Genomic DNA, 20,682 nt, shown 5'->3' on the forward strand with positions numbered 1-20,682 from the left:
ATTTACTAATAGAATCCCAATGTTTGTAGCATCTGTTTTGTTCCCAGTGTATTTTTTTTTAAATTCATAGATCTGTCTCCATCTTTTTCAGATCTTTGTATCTCTTTCATTATTTCTGTAAAGGTACCTTGAATCTCTTTTTGGTGTCTTAAACTTTTCCATTTAATTCTCTTTCATACTTATTGCAATCCATTTTCTTTATTACCCCACTGTAACATTTTTTTTTAATGTTTTTAAATTTCTATATGCTGCCTTCTCTTCTTAGCGGCCAAAAAATAGTGTTGCCTGTTTTTCTTGTGTAATCATGATTTTTGCCTGTCATGATTTTTGCCTGTCTTATAAATTCATCTTATAGAGCCCTTAATTTTCACTCACACTTTTAATTATAAACATTCCTCTCCAACTTATCCTTGCATTTTCTCTGCCCATAAGACTTTCAATTAGAAAGCATGACGTATATGCTGTATTACTTCCTGAACCTTTCCTCCTTTTACTCACACTGAATGCAATCAAGTCAAAATCACCGATTCTTGGGCAGCAACCAACTTGCAATGATTAAATCTTTCTTTTGTCCATCACACTGGGGTCTAAAGTAGGGTTATTTATTATTAGATGCTTTGTCTTTGGAGACAGGGCATGATCATCTCTAATTTTTAGCAGAAGTGTCGATAAGCTGCTGAGGCATCTACTTTGTGTGGCCCACGGCAAGTCTCAAAGCACCTACATTTTTTTACAGTCTGTTTTTCTATTTTTTACTTTTACAAGTCAAGTTATAAATGGATTTTTAAACTGTTGATTAAACTTTTAATTAACAGTACTGCTTACAGTAAAAGCAGTAGCTAGTGATAGAAATGCCATGGATAATAATGGTTTTCTGGAACTGGTCAGGAATCAGTTCTAATTGTTAGGTAACAATTAAATAAAGTAGAACATGCAAGGAAATATTTTAAAAAGCATTACATTTTAGTTAAAACTTCTAATAGCTGTTATATAACACCGTGGAATACTGTAAATTCAATTTTTCCATTTAATTACGTAACATAGAATTAATGACTTCAGTCTTTCTCAACTTCTTTGCCCTTGTAATTTCACGTTATCTACTTAAACACAATTACACCCTGTCCAGAGTTCTGAGCTTCCAGTTCTGGACTTTCAAATTCTGCCTTCATGCAATTAGCTCCTTATCTGCAAATATGCAAGTCAGCTGCCTGAGTTTGCACTTTATTTGCAAATAGAGTAGTTAACCTTTATCTCAAATCTTGTTTATCACTTAACATTCAAGCACCATTTTTGTTTGCTGTTGGGACTGCCTTTCAAAAGTGAGAGTTTAATATACCATCTTGAACCTGAAACAGTGAATACAAGGTTGCTTCAGGATCAATTCCATATGTGTCAGCTCCATGGGGTATTTGGTCTTCCATAATTTACTAATGTGTATGAAAACCGGGCAAAGTGATCTGTGTTAATGTAGCAATACTCTGTGCTCAGCAACAATGGTTTCATTAGAAGTAAGGTCTCAATTAAAAGCAAATAAGTTGAGAGCAAAAAGTGTACTGAGAGAATGTTAATGGACTGAGCCATCAGGCCTTTCTTCTTGCTTCAAAAAAAAAAAAAAAGTGCAGGTTCTGAGTGTTAATTACAAAACATGAGACACTACAGCAAGTTAACTTAGAGATAAGAATTCTCACTCACTACAAAATACAAAAAAGCAAAAAGACAAGAAAGAGAGGCATGGGTGTTGATGACCTTAGAGATGCATTCAGCTGAATACAGGTTTTATAACTCAAACACCTCAAGAAAAAAAGAAAGTTTTCAGCTGACTTCAGACATACTGTGAATGTCACATGTGACAGAATAAATGAAAGAGAGGATGTTAGAGTGGGAAATGAGAAATACTGAACCTGCCGGTCTCCCTGGGAGAAATCATTCTCCTTGAAAAGTGACCACCGTTGCCATCTCTTCCACTGCCCTGTAGCATCTAAAGATGCTACCTGCATGATAGCTAAGCCCTTTTAGACTACTTGTACTTGCGTTTAATTTTGTAAGCTAAGAGCTTTGTCATACTTTCAAATTAAAAAAAAAAACCAAACTGTATTGTATTCATGAAGGTCAAACATGAAAGGGTCAGACTCATGATTCTAGACTCCTAATATTGCCTTTTCCTTGCTAAACTCTCCTTGTCAGTATTTCACTAGCAGAATACAAAATCATCCATGTAATGTTTATAAATTACCTGCAAAATGAGTAGCTCCTCCTAGCAAACTGAGTCTCCTAGTGAAAATATAAACAATCTTAAGTCACTTCCCTCCTTTACTTCTGAGGAGTATTCACACAGTTTGACTTTAGGCATTTAATTTAGATGCTTTAAATCAACCCCAGAGACATTTAACTCCTTCCATTAACTAAGGAACCAAAATATTCTGGTGGTAGATGTGTTGATTCACACTTGAGCCTAATGCCCTATGCAACCTTTTCTCCAGCACCCACCAACAATCAGCCCCAAAACCTCTCCCTCTTTCTGTTATTTCACAATACCTGGATTCCTTTTACAGTCTTATTATTTTGTGTGTGCACGTGTGTGTTGCTTAGTTTGAGTATATGTGACTTAGTTGTTATTATCGGCTCCTGATTTTGTTGTAACTGTTGCACTTTGGGAAGGTGGGGAGGGAGGAATTCTTCGTGTTCCAGAAAAAAAAATTGGATCTAGTCAGAATATTCTAATTGAGTTCAACCCTCAGGGCTCAGAAAGCAGAAGGAAAAGAACCCAGTTATGGGCGTTTGCTTTTTTTTTTTAATAAACTTAAATCCACAGTTATTATATACAGCTCAGCTGTGGGACTGAGGCTGTTGACTGCTTGGCTACTGTCTGAGCATTGTAGCAACCTACAGGAACAACCAAATTCTTCCCGTGCCATCTGCTTTCATGTGAGCACGGTACCCAGGACACATGGCACCTGCCTGAGATACAGACCTCCTTTGGGCTCAGGAGACTGACCTTAAAGGGTAGATCTATCCCACCACAACAATTTAGGTCAATTTGGGACCACTCCCATGTCCCTACCACAGCCCATAGCGTCTTTTTACACTTAAGTGGTCTTCTGAAACTTGGCCGCAATAGAAGGGCTTGTGGTATGCAACTGCCATAGCCCATCGTGATGATGTTGCCTCCGAGGGAACAATTTGGTGGGACTCAAAATCCCCTTGCAGACCCAACATGGCCTAGAGGAAGAGAGTGGCACAGGAAAATAATGAGAGCTTCATTTTCTTTTTGCACTTGCACTGCAGCTGTGGGAATAATGATAATACAACTTAGCAAAGACTGAGGCTGACTATCAGCTCCTGCTTGGCAACTGCTCATACTATAAATAGTGATAGATTGCTTTTTAACCAATTATTAAAGTCTTGTTATTGGAGATGAGCTGATAAAAATGTATATGTAGCATATTCATATGGGAAACTTAAGATTCCTGGTTTTTTAGTTACTATAGGTGAAATAGGATTATATTTTTGAGTGTGCTAAATTTCATTCACTGGTTACTCTTATGAGGTGCTTTACTGTGTTTCCATGGGGTTGGTTTTTTTGTTTTTTTCTCAAAAGGAAAACCAGCTTCCCCCTTGATGGTTTCCAAGTTTATCTTCTTTTGATTAGCGGCTGTTACAGCTGTTGGAGTACACGTGTGTCCTAGGAGGAGACTGTTACAGATCGTCCTCAAATAAATGGAACATGGGGCCCTGCAAGATGCATCTTACAACAGCAGGTTTATCTGCCACGTCACTCCTCAGCAAAGTCCTTATTTATTTGTATTTACTCGATACAGACAACATTTTTGTACAAGATGTCACGATACTTGCTATTTATAATATGAAATGCTCTGGCAAACACATCTATGCTGTCACATCATCAAGTAACTCTCCCCTCAGCCAAAAACAATGATGATATTCCCAACTTAAATGTCACATAGCGGCGGGTCTCATCCTGGGAGGAAGCAGACAGACACTGCAATGTGTAATTAGTACTGTTGACACGAAAAAGACCATAATTAAGCAACAAAGTCAGCATTCCATTAAAGTTATTGTAGAACCTCTCTCCTTTTATAGTGATGTGACAATTTCGGTATAGAAAACATATTCAACATAACATCAGTGTGTCATTTTACACAGTAAAGACTAATTTTGAGGAAGAAAACCAAAACTTTTTTTTTCCCAAGTCTTCTCTTTCTGAAGCTTAAGTTTACAATATTTCCTGTGTTTGGTTCATACCTGAATTTTATTATTTCCGTTTAACAAATAGTATAGGTCCTTTCCTCTGTCCTTGTTCATGGGTGGCAATGGAAAGGCAGAAGGGTGGATTATACACCATTAACCCATTAAAATAGACATCTCTTTTCCCATTGCTTGCACGTGGAGTCTTCAGCAAACTGCAGTGGGAACTAAACTTCATGAGCCCAGTTGTCCAAGTTAAAGACACTGGGATGCAGGAGGGTGGTTTAAATCTAGCCTAATCTAAGCTAAAGCATCCTACATAGCTTCGTTTGGTCTCTACTGGCAGAAAGCCTGGATGCTTACCAGCAGAGCCAACAAGCTGAAAAAAACCGTGTTGTAAGAATAGTTAGTATAAGGTAATCTCTGAGTATGACACCATATCTATGGGTATTAATATATTTATGAAGTGGAGGTCATTGTTTATCTATCAATAATTTTCTGATCCAAATGGTTTCTAGACACCGGCGTGCTGTGGAGGAAGGGAAAGGAAGGAAAGAAGGGAAAATAATGTAATTTTGCTCTATTTGTCTTGATCTGCTCTTATTTTTCCCATATGTACAGTGTGTATGCTTTTCTCATTATAGAATATAAAGCTCAGTTGCGAATTCTGTATGGAAAAATAGTTTCTTATTTACATTTAATTGCATTTCTTAGTTCCATATAATGACATATAATGAAACTGGTCTCAAGCTGAGACCAAAATATGCGGGAACTGTGGAGGGACCAGAAAGGTAGACAGAGAAAAACCTTTCCAGCAACAACTCCGTGGCATGTCTTGCCCTCACTGTCCTCAGTTTTCAGCCACTGAGAAGAGAGAACTATCACATACAGTGCAAGGAAACCACATGGGACACATGCAAGAAAAATGAAGAGGAGCCTCCCAGCACTTTCACCCTTTTTAGTGCCCACCTCTGTGATAAAGGAATCAGCAGAAACAAGCAAGAAGGAATGACCAAAAGCAAAAAATGGAATTAAGAAGTTTCAAAGAGAGTGTGTGTATCTTTTCAGTCTTATTTCTTCAGCATTTAAAGTGTTGTCAGAAAACCATATGATTTAAGTTCTTCATGTATTTATAAAATTACATGGTTTTCTTTAAAAAATCCTTCTGAAGTTGAATCTTCCTTTCCAGTGGAAATCTCAGTTCTGCTGCTTGCTATCCAATAGTCATGATTAACTGACAAAAGGAATTATCTGGAAAAACTGAGTGGTTCTTTTCTTCTGCTGGCAGCAGCTTTTAAAACTTGGGCACACGCTTGCTATAGGCAATCTAGATTTTGTTTTTCTGAAAAAAATTCAGACTTTTCTACCACAGACAATCTAGAAATGGAGCTGCTGAGTCTATCCTGGCAATAATGCCTATCCTGACCTGTATACGGACACAGGTCAGATTTGGTGTGCTAAACGTCTCTGCAGTTAAGTTTTATATGCCCTTGAACACCTTTACCTATGCAGCTAGTGTACATATGATATCAAATTAAGATAGCAAATTATCTTGCCATCTCTGCTATTTTGCGTATTTAGGCCAAATAATCCTGTCATCATAAGTCTAAGAAAAGACCTGTCCCTGAAAAAACTGTATTTCTCCTGAAAAGCCCTGCTGATCCCTGGCATTTTGTAGGGATGTGCTACTCCTTTTAGGTGGTACCGAACAAAAGAATTAAAAATACATTTTTTATATTTGTGGTGGAAAAGAGATATTTATTTCCTTCTAAGAAAACCCATACTTATTTCAAATTTCCTTTGTTTCATACTTCACTTCTCTCCCTGTTCTCTGGCCAAAATGCCCCTCATCTTGCTGGATTGTATTTCAGAGATTTCTTTCCTTCCCTATGTAGTGATATCACTTTGCTGCGTGAGGTCACTGGGAACGGAAAATCTGCTTCCTGAAGTGAGAGGAGGGGATGACATGCATTCCCCAGAACTTCTGGACTGCATCTGGAGCTAAATGGGCCTTATTGTTTCCTCCAGCGTGGCCAACTGATATCAACAGCCTCCAGTAACCTGACCCTACTGTAAGTGCAATTATCCCATGGGAGTAGGAGTTATCCCCCGGTCTGTACACGGACAGGGAACGCAAGGCGATCTTTATGCAGCACTTGGCCTGTGATTTCACTCAAGGCTATAATGTGTATCTATCCATATTGATCATAACCGTATAGATTTTTGACTAACAGCCTAGTTTGTGATGTGGTAATGTGGCTTACTCTGGAGTTGAACAATATTTCAGGGATTATTGAGGGAGGTGCATTCCTGGAAACCAAGTGATTATGTGAAAACAAGAAACTTGGAAACAGCCAGAAAAGACATCCCTGTTTTTATTTTAAAAAATTGAGAGTTTCTAGTCTTTATGGCTGCAAGGAAAAGCTGGATAATGTGACCTGCATACAATCTAATGACTTGAACTTGAGACAGAAAATAAATGAAATTACGTTTTTTATTCTAAAATAATCTTTAAAAAAAGATCTGATCTCAGGAGATTCAGAGGCATTCGATTCCTGGTTTTGAAGATATCTGCTATGGTTGTTGACATATTTTCTCCTCCCCATAATTTCCCAGGGACTATAGGAGAATTTTCAGATTCTGCTGTCGATTTTCAAGAAAAACTTCCCTAGTTGGTGGGGAAAGATTTTAAAATTCTTTAAAATAATAATAAAAAAGTTTTAAAAGTCTGTCCATGGTTTCAGGCACCTCCCACCTCCTGGGGAAGAAAAAAATCAACCAACTAACCAAAACTACCAGTCTGAAACCTTCATCCTAATTCCTTCAGGAAACCCTCAAAGATAAGGTTAGGGACAAGGGAGGGGAAAAAAAACAATATTTCAAATGAGATTTACTTGTTCTAAAGCACTTTTATACACACAATGCTACAGATAAAACATTAGAAGACAGAGATACCTTTATAGCCTCTGTGGACAGGATGGTACTGACTTTTCCTCAAGAATTAAACACAAAGACCCATAGGACTGGACCTCCTCTGCCTGGTGGCCTGGCCTGACCCACAGACTTGCGGGATGCTGGCCACGGTAGTGCTGTAGGTGAGAAGAACTAGCCAGGACTGACCATGAGCAGTCTCCATGACCACCTTCTTCCACACACAAAATTAGGTTCAGGTTTCTCAGCCATCCGGGCAAAACTGAACTTCATCACCCCGTGACAGTACCAGATCAAAGGAGAGTGTCATGGTCATGGAATAGCTCATGAGGGAGCCCTGAAGATCTGAAATTGCTCTTCAGAGAAGGTAAGAGGGACTGTGATTTTTGTCCCCTCAGCCCCAGTACTGATGGTCCTCAAGGACCAGATCCTCCATCACAGAAGCAGTGGACATCCTGGCTTTCCAGGACATGGACACAAGCAAAGCAAGCAGGGGTGGCTGCCATTTGCTACTCTAGCAGCCTCCTGCCCCATTTCTCCTGTAATTAGAGCTGGCTGATCACATCCATGTTGTCCTCAGCAACCTTCAGGAGACTTTCAGAAAACTTCAGAGCAGCTCTGTCCAGGAAAACTTAGGTAGGCAACCTGAAAATTTTCAGGTTTTCACGTCCAGAAGCCACATGACCTTCTAGGAGAGAAGAATCTCCTGCCCCCAGAAAGGATTCAGGCTGGGTATTGCATAAGGATAAGTGCTTTTATGAATATTTCCTTTCCAGTGCTGATGGTAGATCTTATCTGAAGGTTGAGATTGACAGTGTGTGGGTCAAAGGAGTCTGACCATTCATTCTGCTGCCCTGCTGCACAATCTGTGAAGCTTGTGCAAACAGAACAGCAAAGACTTTAAGCTGCCAAGCATGAAAAATGAAATTAAACCAGAAAAACTAAATGTACTGTTGGTGAAGGAAAACATTGTGCTTATGATGCCCTAGACATGTCCGCTACAGATCAGATCTGAAACTTAAGAAATCAGTGAAAATATTTTCATTGATTTTGGTGGGATTTGGATCAAGACCAAATGGTTTAAGGCAGGTCAAAGAGGAGACGCAATAATATACGAGCATATCACATATAACTGCCTAACATAGTTGCAGCATGTAAGATACACACAATATACCATGTATACTTTGGAATTTTACCAGTATCAGGGAGGACAATTAGAATAACAAGTGACCTTATTTTGCTTGAAAAAAATGTGGAAGAAAAAAATCTTAATTAATTTTACTGTGTTTATAACACTCTGTAACTGAGATTAGGCATAAAAGCAAACACACAACAAAACGACCATTGTACCTCTAAAGTAGAATGTAAATTAAATTGTTGCTACACCATTAGTATCATTTACCTTCAGATTTCCTGCTATAATACAACAAATAAAGATTTCTCTAATTCCGTCTTGATTGACAGAATACATACAAAGTGCCATAGAGCCAATTTGTACACACATAAGCCTATGTAAACAATGTTTAGGTGTTCATAAAATTCTGCTAGTTGACTACAGCAATACTGTACAAAGTAAAGGAGGGTAAGGGGATATATAAGGGCTTAGGACTGAACTGACTAGTGCAATTACACCCTCACAAAACAAAATCCCCATTTGTGAGTTCTGCCTTGCGTTGGATGTCAGAAGGTCCAACTTTCAGTGAAAGATATTAAACCTGAAACTAGCTCCAGATTTAGCTTTATTCCTATGTGGGGAGTTAGATATCTCCAAAACATGCACCCAGATTACTTCCTCAGTTCATAAAGCAAGGGAATGCCTTTCTTCTGACCTTGCTTTATCTATGATTTAAAAAGGAGCTTTTGACTGAAACACAGAGGATCAAATATTTTAGTTAAGCATCTGATTACATTCTTAACAATAAAGAGTATTGAAGCTAGTTCTCAACACAGACATGGTCTAATCGCCTTCCCCCCTTCCCTTTATAAAAATCTAAAGAACAGTAAACATTTGGAAAAATAAAGAACAGTAGACAAACTGAGGAGAAGGAGAGGAAACAACAACAAAAAGAAATATGTTTCCTATAATTAACAAAGTTATCCTCCAGAGAGATTTTTAACTAGCTAAAGAGAAAACTTTTCTCTGTTAAATGGAACTTTTATTTTTAACAGAATATCAATTCTTTTTCAGTTAAACAGAGAATTAGACACAATCTCAATCATCTGAAAATGCTATCTGACCAAAAAGATTAGAAAATAAGTTGCTTTGTGGTGTGTATGATCATTCATAACAACTTTAAACTAAATACTTTTTCAATTCATGTGAAATGTGACAAACAGAAAAAACTTATAGAATTTATAAGATTATAAGAATTGCTAAGATTAGCCTATTCACATGAACTTCAATGAAAAGCTGCTTTGAATAGAAAGGAAAATTGTAGTTTCTGTATATTTTACATAATGGAGAAATGCTATTATATCAAGAAACAAAAGCCACAATTCATATCAAATTAACAGTTAACTTTATTTTTAAAAGTTTAATATTCCATCAAAAAGGAAACACAACTTTAAATTTTGCAACTAAAAACTTCACCTTGAAGCAATTCTAACAGGTACAGAGATCTCACCGTATGCCCTGGCATGTATAGATCACCTTGCAGCAAAACAACAAATTGAGTTGTCTCCCATGTGGGTGATACTTCAATTGCTTTATTTTTATTTTAACAACTGTTTGGAGGATGGAGAAAGAAAAGAAGTTAAAAATACTCTGTTCTACATGGCTTGAAGAGTTATTGCAAGTTAAACATTATTTGAAGAAAGTATCTTATCAAAAGCATGAAAAAAATTTCAAGATTTTTCTGGTTTTGACTTTGGTATATTTCCGTGGGGAAACATGAACCAATACAGGAAATGTCAAAATGTAGGCAATTTTATGAGATTTAAGAGTAGCATCAGGTCTATTTTATTAAGTTCATTGGTGTAAGTTTACCAAGACTTCTGATGAAAGGTTGTCTTTTCAAAGATTCTTTGTTCAGAAAAAATAGTGGGTTTATAACATACTGTCGTGGACATAACATATTATAGCACCTTTGTAGATTGTAGTATTATTACCTACACATTGAAAGTTTGATTTCTTTTTGATAGCTTGACAGTGATGCTCCATTTTTATATTATTCCTGGTGTTTCACAGAATTTGTTTCCTGGAGCTGCCAAAAAACAAGCAACTAGCATCTCTGCATCAGAGCACAATTTTTTCACACCAAGAAGCTAAGGAGGCTCAGGCATGAGTCCAAGATTTATTTTTCAGTTAAAAAGCAGAAAATGCACACAAAATAAACACAGACACTTTGCAGAGAATGTTTCACTTCCATAACCCTTTGTCCAATCCCATCCCAGTGTAGACTGCTGCATATCTTGAATTGCATCCGTGAACGAGCACTTAACATTATTTGCGCAAGTTTTGTTTGTGATCCTTAAAGGCTTTTTGCTCTGTCTGTTTTTCAGCAGGTTTGTTTTATCCCTCTATCATGCCATTCTGTGTATTTCAAGTTCATACCTAGTTCATTGAGACAAATGGTAGAGGTCAGTCACCTGATGGCCGTTGCACAGGAGTTCTCTTACTTCCCTCACTGTTTGAGCCAGCCTGGCTCCAAAAGAAGCTCACCTCAGCATCCCAGAAAAAGAGAAGCTGCGGTTCACCTGAGTTTTCTAATATAACTGTACCCCCTCTCCGCTTTTCATTTTAGTCCATCTTAAAACAGCATTTACTCTGCAATTTCCACAAGAGAAGACAAGAATAATCACCTTCCCTCATGCCAGATTTATTCCCATTTTTGTGCCATTTTCCATGTCAGTATGCTATAATTTTATTGTTATTGATACCAGTTAATAGAAAGGATTCTTTTTCATGCATTGTAGGTCAATAAGCATGCTGTCAGTTCTCAGTAAGCAAACAAAAAATATGTAAGTGTAGAAAATTAGGTCTTCATGCATCTTCAGTCTCTAAATCAAATTCCTCCTTGAGGCAAAGCAATCCTCATCCATGTGCCTGGTGGGCCTCTGCTGTACAGAGATCTAGAGTATTCCTTATTTTCTTCAGTAGTGCATTTATTTATGTTTTATATTTGACATGACCCAAGCTTCTTTAATCACTTTTCCAGGGGCATTCCTTGTGATATTTCATGGCTGGATCACTGAAGACTTGTGAGTCAAGGGCTGCTCCTGTCCAACCTGCCCTCTGAAGTGATGTTGTTTTCCCCAGCAAGCTGGACAAATACAACAGTTTCTTCGCCTACACTTTCCTCACTTTCCACAATTCCTTCTTCCTTTCTCGAAGAGAAAGATGCCTGATCAGCCAGCATCTTTCATTCCTTCTCCTCTTCCTTGCATGAGGAAGCCCTAATGCCCAGGTGATTCCTGAACTGGATCTATGACTTTTTGACAGATCTACTTTCTGTCGTCAGCACCTGACAGAGTAGGCTGATGTGAAAAAGCTGAGACTCATATGGAAAACCTGAGTTACATGTGCACCTTTGCTCTGGTGGGGTCCTGAAAGAATGAGGTCATGTTCTTATCAGTTGTATTTATGGCAATGTGCTCATAAGTGAGAAAAAATATTAATCTAGGAGGCATGTCCCACAAGCCTGGTTACAGTGGCTTTGTTCTCCATGCTACCATTTGCCTTTTCTTGTCCATAGGGGTGGTTGGCTAGGGAGGGATCATGACCAGGCAGGTAAGGCAGGGCAAAATATGTAATTATTGCCCTGATCTTTATCCAGTGCAGTGGTTCCCCTGGGTCACATAGAGGTGACTGAGATCATCACTTCAGGCCGATCTAATTTATATCAAAAGCTATTTGAGCCCCCAGACAGTTCGTAACTGATTGTGTGCTGGAGTTGCCTCACCTCTTATTCTAAATTTGCATTTGCTGGAGTTGTGGAGATAAGACCCAAATGTTTTGGTTTTGTCTGAAGAAAAGCTGAAATAAGAAGTGCTGTTCAAAAGCATAGCCTTGAAAGAGGCATTGTGCTGGTGGTAATCCAGTACTACTCAGTGAAGTAGAAAAATGGGTTGGAGACATAAAGCCTGCTCCAGGAGAGGGAGAGACAGACCATTAGCATTTGGATGTCTTTCAATTATTTCTCATTTTCTTCTTCAATTTTTCTTGAGTAAACAGCCAGCCTGCCTGAGGAGTTCATCCCAGAGAGAGTCAAGGTGATCAGGCATTGAAGTACTCTGTACCAAAGTGAGAATCCTGTCCAGGAGAGGAGCATGAGAAGTTGCCATCAACAGCTCAGACAGTCCTCCTGAAGCACCATTCATCTTCTCCAGCGCCTGCTGCCCAGCCTCTTCTCCATCAAGAGCACATCATGTGCCTGAAGATAAGAGCAGGATAAGGGCACAAAACCATCAGGTTTTAATAGAGCAAAGGCGTTAGGAAAGGAGATATGAGCATAGAAATAGGGAAGAATGTGATTGCGCATGATGGAAAAGGAAGGGGAGAGAAGGACTTGGTGAGTCCTCCGGTGGAGGCAAGGAGAGACATGAAGCTGCAGAAAAGGCAGAAAAGACTGTAAAATCAACACTTGAACAGGGACATGAACAGTTATTTCAATCATAGCATTTGAAAACATATGCAAAGGTGGGAAATCACTTGGTACCTGGCCTTCTTAATTCCATGGCAAAAGAGCATAAGAACATGAGACTCCAGAGACTGAAGATAAACTAGTGTTTGTGGTCTTACAGGAGACAAATACTAATGACGAAAAGAAAGACCAAGAGTTTACGTTATAAAAAAACATAGCTGTAGACAATAATCCCAGTAGAAGCAACACTGTCAGAAGTAAAGAGCAGAACGCACTGCAGGAATGAGACACTGCCAACTTGTAAGTCTTGGAAAGTGCACAACCTAGGGGTGGAGGTCAACAGAGAAAAGGGATTTGGTGTGCAAGATCATAGAGAAGAATCAGTTCCAAGTAGAGATGAGGTTGAAAGCACATCACTGCAGTAAGATGTGAGAACCGATGAACTATTTTAGGACAAATGATAAGGAATAGGAAATGAGAGGCAGCAAAATGGAAGTGCTAGCTGATTTGATGATTAAAACTAACAGAAGAGAGATTAGGGGACTTGAAATACAAATAAAGGGGGGGGGTAAGCAATTAAAATCAAAGGGGAGTTGCAATAAAAGATGTGTAGTGACACCAGTCACAGTGGAATACAATTAAAACAATTAAAATTCAGTTTTTACAAAATTATATTGTCTGATTGCTTTTGCAATAAACATTTTCATCAAAGTCACTTATTTACATTAACTGAATCTCACAGTATCTTATTCTTGCTTGACAGATAGACAGCTGAAACAGATAAGCTGACAGAGCCACCTACAAGGCAGAGAGATTTGGGGCGAGAGCGGAAAATGGCTGGCTGAAGAACTGAGCACATTGGCCTGGAACCCTCAATTTTTTTAAAACTGCCAAACAGCTTACCCTTGTTAAATGAATGTAATTTGAAAATACATGTTTTTATTTTGATATTTGAAATGTATGCTAATTTTTAACATAACCTTTAAAATTAGCCTTATTCTAGGATTTTAACCCTATGCTAAAGTCAGTTCTAGTATGAGTCACAGAATCATAGAGAAGTCTAGGTTGGAAGGGACTTCTAGAGATCACCTGGTCCAACCTTCTGGGCCTTGGATTAGGTTACCCAGGGCCTTGTCAAACCAAGACTTGAGTATTTCCAGCAAGGTAGACTGTACCACTTCCCTAGGCAAATTGTTCCAGTATTTAAGAGTGCTCTTAGTGAAGTTCTTCTTATATCCAGACAGTATTTCCCCTGAAGCACCTTGTGCTCCTTGCCTCTTTTCCTGTCACCATGCATTGTTGTGAAGCTAGGACAGCTTCTACTCTATAACAAGCTTTTAGATACGAGATTTCTTTGATCCCCTAAGCCTTATCATCTCCAGGCTGAACAAACCCCATTCCTTCAACCTTTCTCCATATGTCAAGTTCCCCAGCACTCTGATCACCTTGGTAGCCCCAAATTGGACCCCCTCCAATTTCCCAGTGCCTCTCTTGAAACTTTTTAAAATCCTTTTGCAATGTGAAAATGTGAATTGTCTCCTGGGAATTGATGAAGGAAGGACACCTTTATATGCTAATCCTACTGATTCTTTTTGATATCTCCAGTAGCCATCTATCATCAGCTGTGATAATCCATAGCTTCTCCATGTCCTTTCTGAGTCTTTTCTCCTCTACCACAACACACGCAGGTTTCCTGCCACAAGAGTTCCCCTCAGTGTTTACTCACATCATCCTCCCCATCTTTTACTGAGCTTTGTTTTGCATGACGGTCAGGCAAGAGGCAACATGTGCTGACGCTACCCATAATGGATGACGTTGGCTTCCTTATCTCGTAAAGGGTACAACGTGCTCCTTTTCTTTGCAGAGGACTGTTTGCTTTAAGAGTTTGGAGGAGTAAATTGTATTATGCTTGGGAGGAGATTCCTTTCTGAGAAGGTCCTTTATTGGATAAGCATACAAAGGCTGGTGATCCATGAGAGTCAGAAAGTAAAAGGTTAAAGGTGAGAGTGAGAGAAAACAGGAATAGTTGAATTCTAGACAGAAAGCACTGTCTACCTTCAGAGCAATTAAGAGAAATTGTCAGCAAGGGACCAAAAGAATAATTCAAGAAACATGATGTCACAGGTTATCTGTGTCTATGATATTAATGATACTTATGATTTATTGCTCTTACTGATGACCTAAAGAATATGCAGAAACCAGGGCAAAAATAAAAATCAGAAATGGCAGATGGGGACTTACTCTAGGGTAACCTTCAGCAAGACTTCTTTATCTTTCATGACTTTCAGAACTGAGATTTAGAAGTAAAAAGCTGTTCTCTGGATACTTGGGTAGACTTTGAACTGAAATAGGTTTTCTTCAGAGCTTTTGGGCTTCTTTGTTCAACAGAAGCTGTTGCAGCTGAAACTAAGCACAAAATGTAATGCCAATACATTCACAGTGCTGTTTCCCAAGACAATTAAATGTATTTGTTCACCAGCTTTGGCACAATTTTAATCCAGATATTTAATCTAGGTTCATCACAAGGTTGACAGCCCACAGAGGAAACAAGTAGTGATCTGGAACTGGATAATAAAACAGAGTAACTTGGAAATGGGTAACTGTGTAGATCTGGAATGAGAAAATTTAATTTAAGATAGGAAGAGCTGAAGGACTATACAGAGACCCTTCTTCCTTATAAATGTAAGCCCTTACAGGGAGAATTACACCACTTTAGTAAGCACATCAGGTCTGAGATCTTTAATGCACAGAGAGTGTGGCATGCTACATAATACTGTGACCTTAAAAAAGGTGACTAAAAGCTGCTGAAAATGGAGGACACGCAAGCCCATATGCTGTCACCAAACTCAAAAAGAGGCAATGAACCGGAATGCTGCTCTGAAGCAAAAGAGGGTCTGAGATATGGGCCTCTGATGGCCTCTTTTCCTCAGCAGAAGAAAAGTTCAAAGGGTGTGGAAGAAGGCAATGCAGGAGTCCAGCTGACTGCACAGGGAACAAGAATGAGGTTTTTCTGGATTCCAGGAAAAAAAAAAACCATGGAGGAAAGAGAAGAATCACGTGAGAGAATAGGTTCTGGGGAAGAAGACTAGGTAGCAGAAAAATTTAGTAAGGCTGAAGGTAGAAAGAGGGAAGGAATACATTTAGTGCAAATGAGAGTGGAAAAGAAACAAAATGATAACTTTTTGCCTCCCCAAACCACGAAGAAGTAGATTCTGACCCCTATTCCTGCTGCATGGTTACTTACAGCAGCAGTTTTTCCACTGAAGTCTTAAGTTACCACTCAGCACGAGTAAAGATGGCAAAATTAAACTTTTTTTTCCACTAAAAGCAAGTATCTATATTTCCAATATTTTCCTGTAACCTGCGAACCTGCAACTGCTGTACTGGTCAGGTATGTGTTGTTTGGGTATGAATAGGGCTGTGCTGGGGAAACCATGGAAAGATTTGCTGCATATCAAAATATCTCAGGATTGATGGAGGAGGGGAATGAACACTTTCCAATGTGAGGGAAGATAGCTGAAGTCCATGGCTTAGAAGCTCATGATGTAGCAGAAGATAGAGGGTAAGGTACGCTGGAGTTATGAGCCTGAGATTCAGAGCTAGACTTCTACAAGGATCAAGAATATTTGGCCATGCCGTTAGGTCAGATCCATCTAATATTTTCAGCAAATTGTGTGATATGACCTATCCCCACAAATCACTACAGACTGCTGGTAAAAGGAGTTTTCCCACCTAACATGGCAGTTACATAAAGCTCGGCTCTGTGAAACCAGTACATAGCACCGAAAAGTGGAACAAATGCGCTTTCATGAGCCTCCTAGCTGTAAAACCCTCGCTGTGCTGGGGTTCTGCTGTCTTCCAAAAGGTACATTAGGATGCATGAACCTGTTGACATGTTGAATGTGCTTGTGCTGACACATCCTGAAAAGGGTATGCCATCTGAGATTTTAGCCCCTCATGCCACTTATCTGCATACCGCTGTCTGAGGCTATCGGGAGTGTGTATGTATTCTATGTATTTGCTGAAATAAACAACATGGATAAGGCTTCTCAGGTGCATTGTCAATGGGGAGTTCACTGACTACACAAGATTTTACATATTTTGCAGCAAATTCAGAGTTCTAAATACAAAACACCACTCACAGAGACACCAGGTAGGTTTGTGACTCCATCTGAGGAACCTGGGGTCCATAAACCAGTGAACAGATCACCCTCATCCATATGAAGGTCCAGATTTCCACTTCTCTAGGAATATTTTCAATGATAGTCCTTCTTAAATAATTGCAATGGAAGTGTTATTCAATACAAGTCACTGATATGTATTAGAATTTGCATTATTTTTAACTCTTTCAATTAAGTGTCAAACAATTTAACTGAAATGTCAAAAGTGAAATCACTTGTAGAAAACAATGCAAGATTTTTCCTGAATGCAGTATAACTTTCAATTAAGTGGAAAGAATCTCACACATTGATACAGCAAACGAATCCCAACCTTGTAATACAACCTTTACTTCATTGAACATTAATAACACTTGAAAAATATCCTATGAGCCTGAGTAAAGTCTTGGGTTGCGTGTATTAGATCATATGTAATTCTGCTAAGTTGCATCAGGGCAAAAATGTCTGAAACACACAAAAGGAGGAAAACAGCATGCAAAGTGCTGCAACAGAAAGCATTTGAGTAGAAGTTTGATCTTTTGAGAGATTTTGATAAGCAATGCTATTTCCTAAGTAAACTTGAGAAATTTTCAACGAAAATCATAAACCCAGTCTGCCATGCTGTTTGTCTCACTAGAAGCTTTCATCCCTGAAACAAAATAAACCAACTGAAAATTTTCCACAAACGAAAAACAGTAGAAAATATTCACAGATATTTTATATTTTTTCAAAACAATATGTTCGGAGCAAAATTAAGATGAAAATTTTTGCTTATTCTAGAAAATGAACTCACTGAATTTATGGATAACTTGATCATAGTGTTCTCTTAAAGTGCATGGAAAAGAAGATTGATGATGAGTGTATTTACTTGCTCATCTCACATACTGTAGGAAGTTATTTCAGCAAACACTATTTATTCTTAGATACTACGCTACTTTCAAAATCCATTCTTGTCTACTTTATATCTAATATGCAAATGTCAAGGAACTACTTTCCTGGATTGGACAGATGAAGTCTGATGTACAGCAGTTCATGAGTGGAAGACCAATAATGTGCAAAGTCTACCAGTCAAACATTAACAGTGTGTGTGATGCATATGTGGAGCTATAGAATTGTAACCAATTTCCTCCATAGGGGGAGCAAACCAGACTGACATTCTTTGTAAATTTTAGCTTTCTAATATTGCTTTGAAATTTTTCTTCCCTTTAAAAGTGTTTTCCCAAATAAAAAATCAAAATTGAATCCTGCTGATCCGCCCTATGCTCATTCTGGTGTAAATCAGGTGTAATTCCCTCAAAGGGTAGTTATACCATACCAAAACTGATGAAAGGAAGACTGAATCAGTTCTAAAACTATTTTTTCTCTATCAGTGTGGAAAGGACATTTGTGGAAAACCAAAAAATTCACATCCGTGAATAAACATTAAAATAAAAATAAAATATTTCTAAGTACTTCTAAATATTTCTGATAAAATATTTCTATTCAAAGTTATCTTATCTTCCAAATAATTCTGCATGGAAAAATGAATCTGTTTCAGTTTCAGCTGTAAGTTTCTCATGGGAATGGGAATTGATACAATAAATAGAAGCAGCTTATTGTTGTTGCTCTCCAGTCTTTGACTTATGTTGCTAGAGCTGTTTCTCTGAGCTCATCCCTCAGTGCTCGTGGTTAATAATCTTTCAATGCAGAGAAAGTTAAGGCTTCTCTGTCAGTTTTGCGTTTCTTTTTAATGTGCATTAGCTCAACTAGCTGCAAAATGTCTTGAAATATATTTTGGAGGGAAAAACAAAGCAAAAAAAGTTATTACTGAAATTATTTCCTCCCTCCCCCAGCAAAAGAAAAGTCTCAGTCACAGTGAAAGACGAAAAAAATGCACATGAATCAATTATGAAAAAGAGAAAGTTTCTTTGAATGAGGAAAAGCTGATTGGAATTAAGATAGGCTTTGTTCATATCTGCAAGGTACAAGGAGAGGACTTTTCAGTGGAACAGAAAAGGGGGATTTGGGAGTGTTTGGCTGCTTAACGCTATAGTTCTTCAGAGCCCATGTGAAAATTTGCTGCTAGCTATTAATCATCATTGTGCCCCTGCAAAGAAGCTGTTACAATGATGACTATATGTCATTATATTCCCACTGTAAGTAACGAATCAGAGAGCTGGGAAAGTTGGATGAGAGCGGCTGGCAAAGTTTTAAGCAGCGGAATCTATTTAAATAAATTTACATCACATTTGCTACTTTCGCTGGTATGGGAATCATACTTTAAAATGAAACAATATGCTGCGTTCATGGGCCCTGGTCTTTTATTCTCCTGTCTCTGAGCCTACTTTCCAGGTCAGCCTTTGCCAGCGCTGACAGCACGCTTTTCTCATAGCCTCTCCTTCTCATAGCCTTTGGTTGCTTTCAAGTTCAATTTAGCACAATGAAGTTGTTATGCATGACAGTTTGGAGAGCAGAATAGGTGGTGTCTGAGCCCGCTGTGTCGCTACAAAGTGGGCTCATTCTCCGCAAGCCGGCTCAGTTACTGAAGCCTTGCTGGTGGGACACTGCAGTGGACTTCCAGACGTTCCCATCCTGACGAAAACAATTAGCTTCAAACTGCAAGAAGCCGCGGGGTCGCCCTTTCTTTCAGTGAGACCGCGCCATTTAATATGCTGCAGTGGATTTGAAATTCGTGTTGATTTATCCTGTTGTACTCTTCTTTTATGGTCTTTATTTACAGATGTGTAAAGAAACAGGGAAAGTTTGAGTCTCACATGGTTCAAGAGCTTTATTGGAAATCTAAACCATTGTTTTATGTTTATTTTATAAAGAAATAGAGTTGAAACATGTCAGGCTTAATTCCATTAGGCTGAACTGCCTAAAAGAGAGCCCTGAGGTTCCTCGAACAGAACCTGAAAGTGTCTCTTCTGCTAACCATCAGCAACAAGCCAAACAATAAACAACCCCAAAACGTTCAAGATGCCAACACGGTCATCTACTACAAGAATACCGAAAAGAGCTAAAAATCATTTACAAATTTACGCAAATATTAAAAATAAGTTCGTTTTGACCATGTGTTGAGGTACTGCAAGCTGCTTGTCTATGCCAGGCACAGCTCAGCATGTCTGGTTGTGTTCATTGCTAATGACATCTTGGGCTACTGAATTCAATAGTACAACACAGTTACCACTCCTACAGGATAAATATTACTTTATTTTTACATGAACTTAGCTATTAACACAATGATAGCTTTTTTTTTTTCTTATCAGGCACTACTAGCATTGCTATGACAAAGCAAGTCAGTTGCACACTACTTGACTGTACGCTGTTAATAGATGCGCTCAGTTTCTTAGATTCCCCAGTAGAAAAGAATCAGTTGTCTTGATTACGGATCTTGCTAATTACTGGGTAAACCCATCATATAATTCTCATTCTAGATTAAAAATTAGCTGAAAGAGTATTTCAGCAAACCTTCCATGAAAGATTGCACTAGTAGAACACTAAGCTGCTCCCACCCCCTTTGCCTCTTCCCTCCCTATCTACCCCCTCCTTTTTTTTTTTTTTTTTAATCTGCAAGAACAAAATATTACCTGAATTCCTTCTTCATAAACTGATTGGTTTGGCTCTGTACTGTTGAAAGGTAAAATGAAATTATACCAGCAAGTCTTTTATGTCTTAAAACTGATTTCTGTTTATCTAAAGAACCAGATAATGTAATTAAAATGTCTAGTTTTGAACAACACAAAATGCGTCTATTACAACTCCAAAAATGTTACAATCTGGTCTAATTGCAGTTTGAGTTTCAGAAGGTTGATTTTTACTGCTGCTAA

General features: G+C 38.4%; 1 long non-coding RNA gene across 1 annotated transcript in view; it reads right to left on the bottom strand.

The window, feature by feature from the left end:
* Nucleotides 1-10,261: 10,261 nt before the first annotated feature.
* LOC142421878 (uncharacterized) overlaps nucleotides 10,262-20,682 on the bottom strand; it is an 85,743-nt gene continuing 75,322 nt past the window's right edge. The window contains exon 4 of the long non-coding RNA XR_012778996.1: nucleotides 10,262-12,506. This is a non-coding gene — a long non-coding RNA (uncharacterized LOC142421878). The remainder of the gene's footprint in view (nucleotides 12,507-20,682) is intronic.

Source organism: Mycteria americana, chromosome Z (assembly GCF_035582795.1).
Source record: "Mycteria americana isolate JAX WOST 10 ecotype Jacksonville Zoo and Gardens chromosome Z, USCA_MyAme_1.0, whole genome shotgun sequence".
In the NCBI taxonomy this organism is placed as follows: Eukaryota; Metazoa; Chordata; class Aves; order Ciconiiformes; family Ciconiidae; genus Mycteria; species Mycteria americana.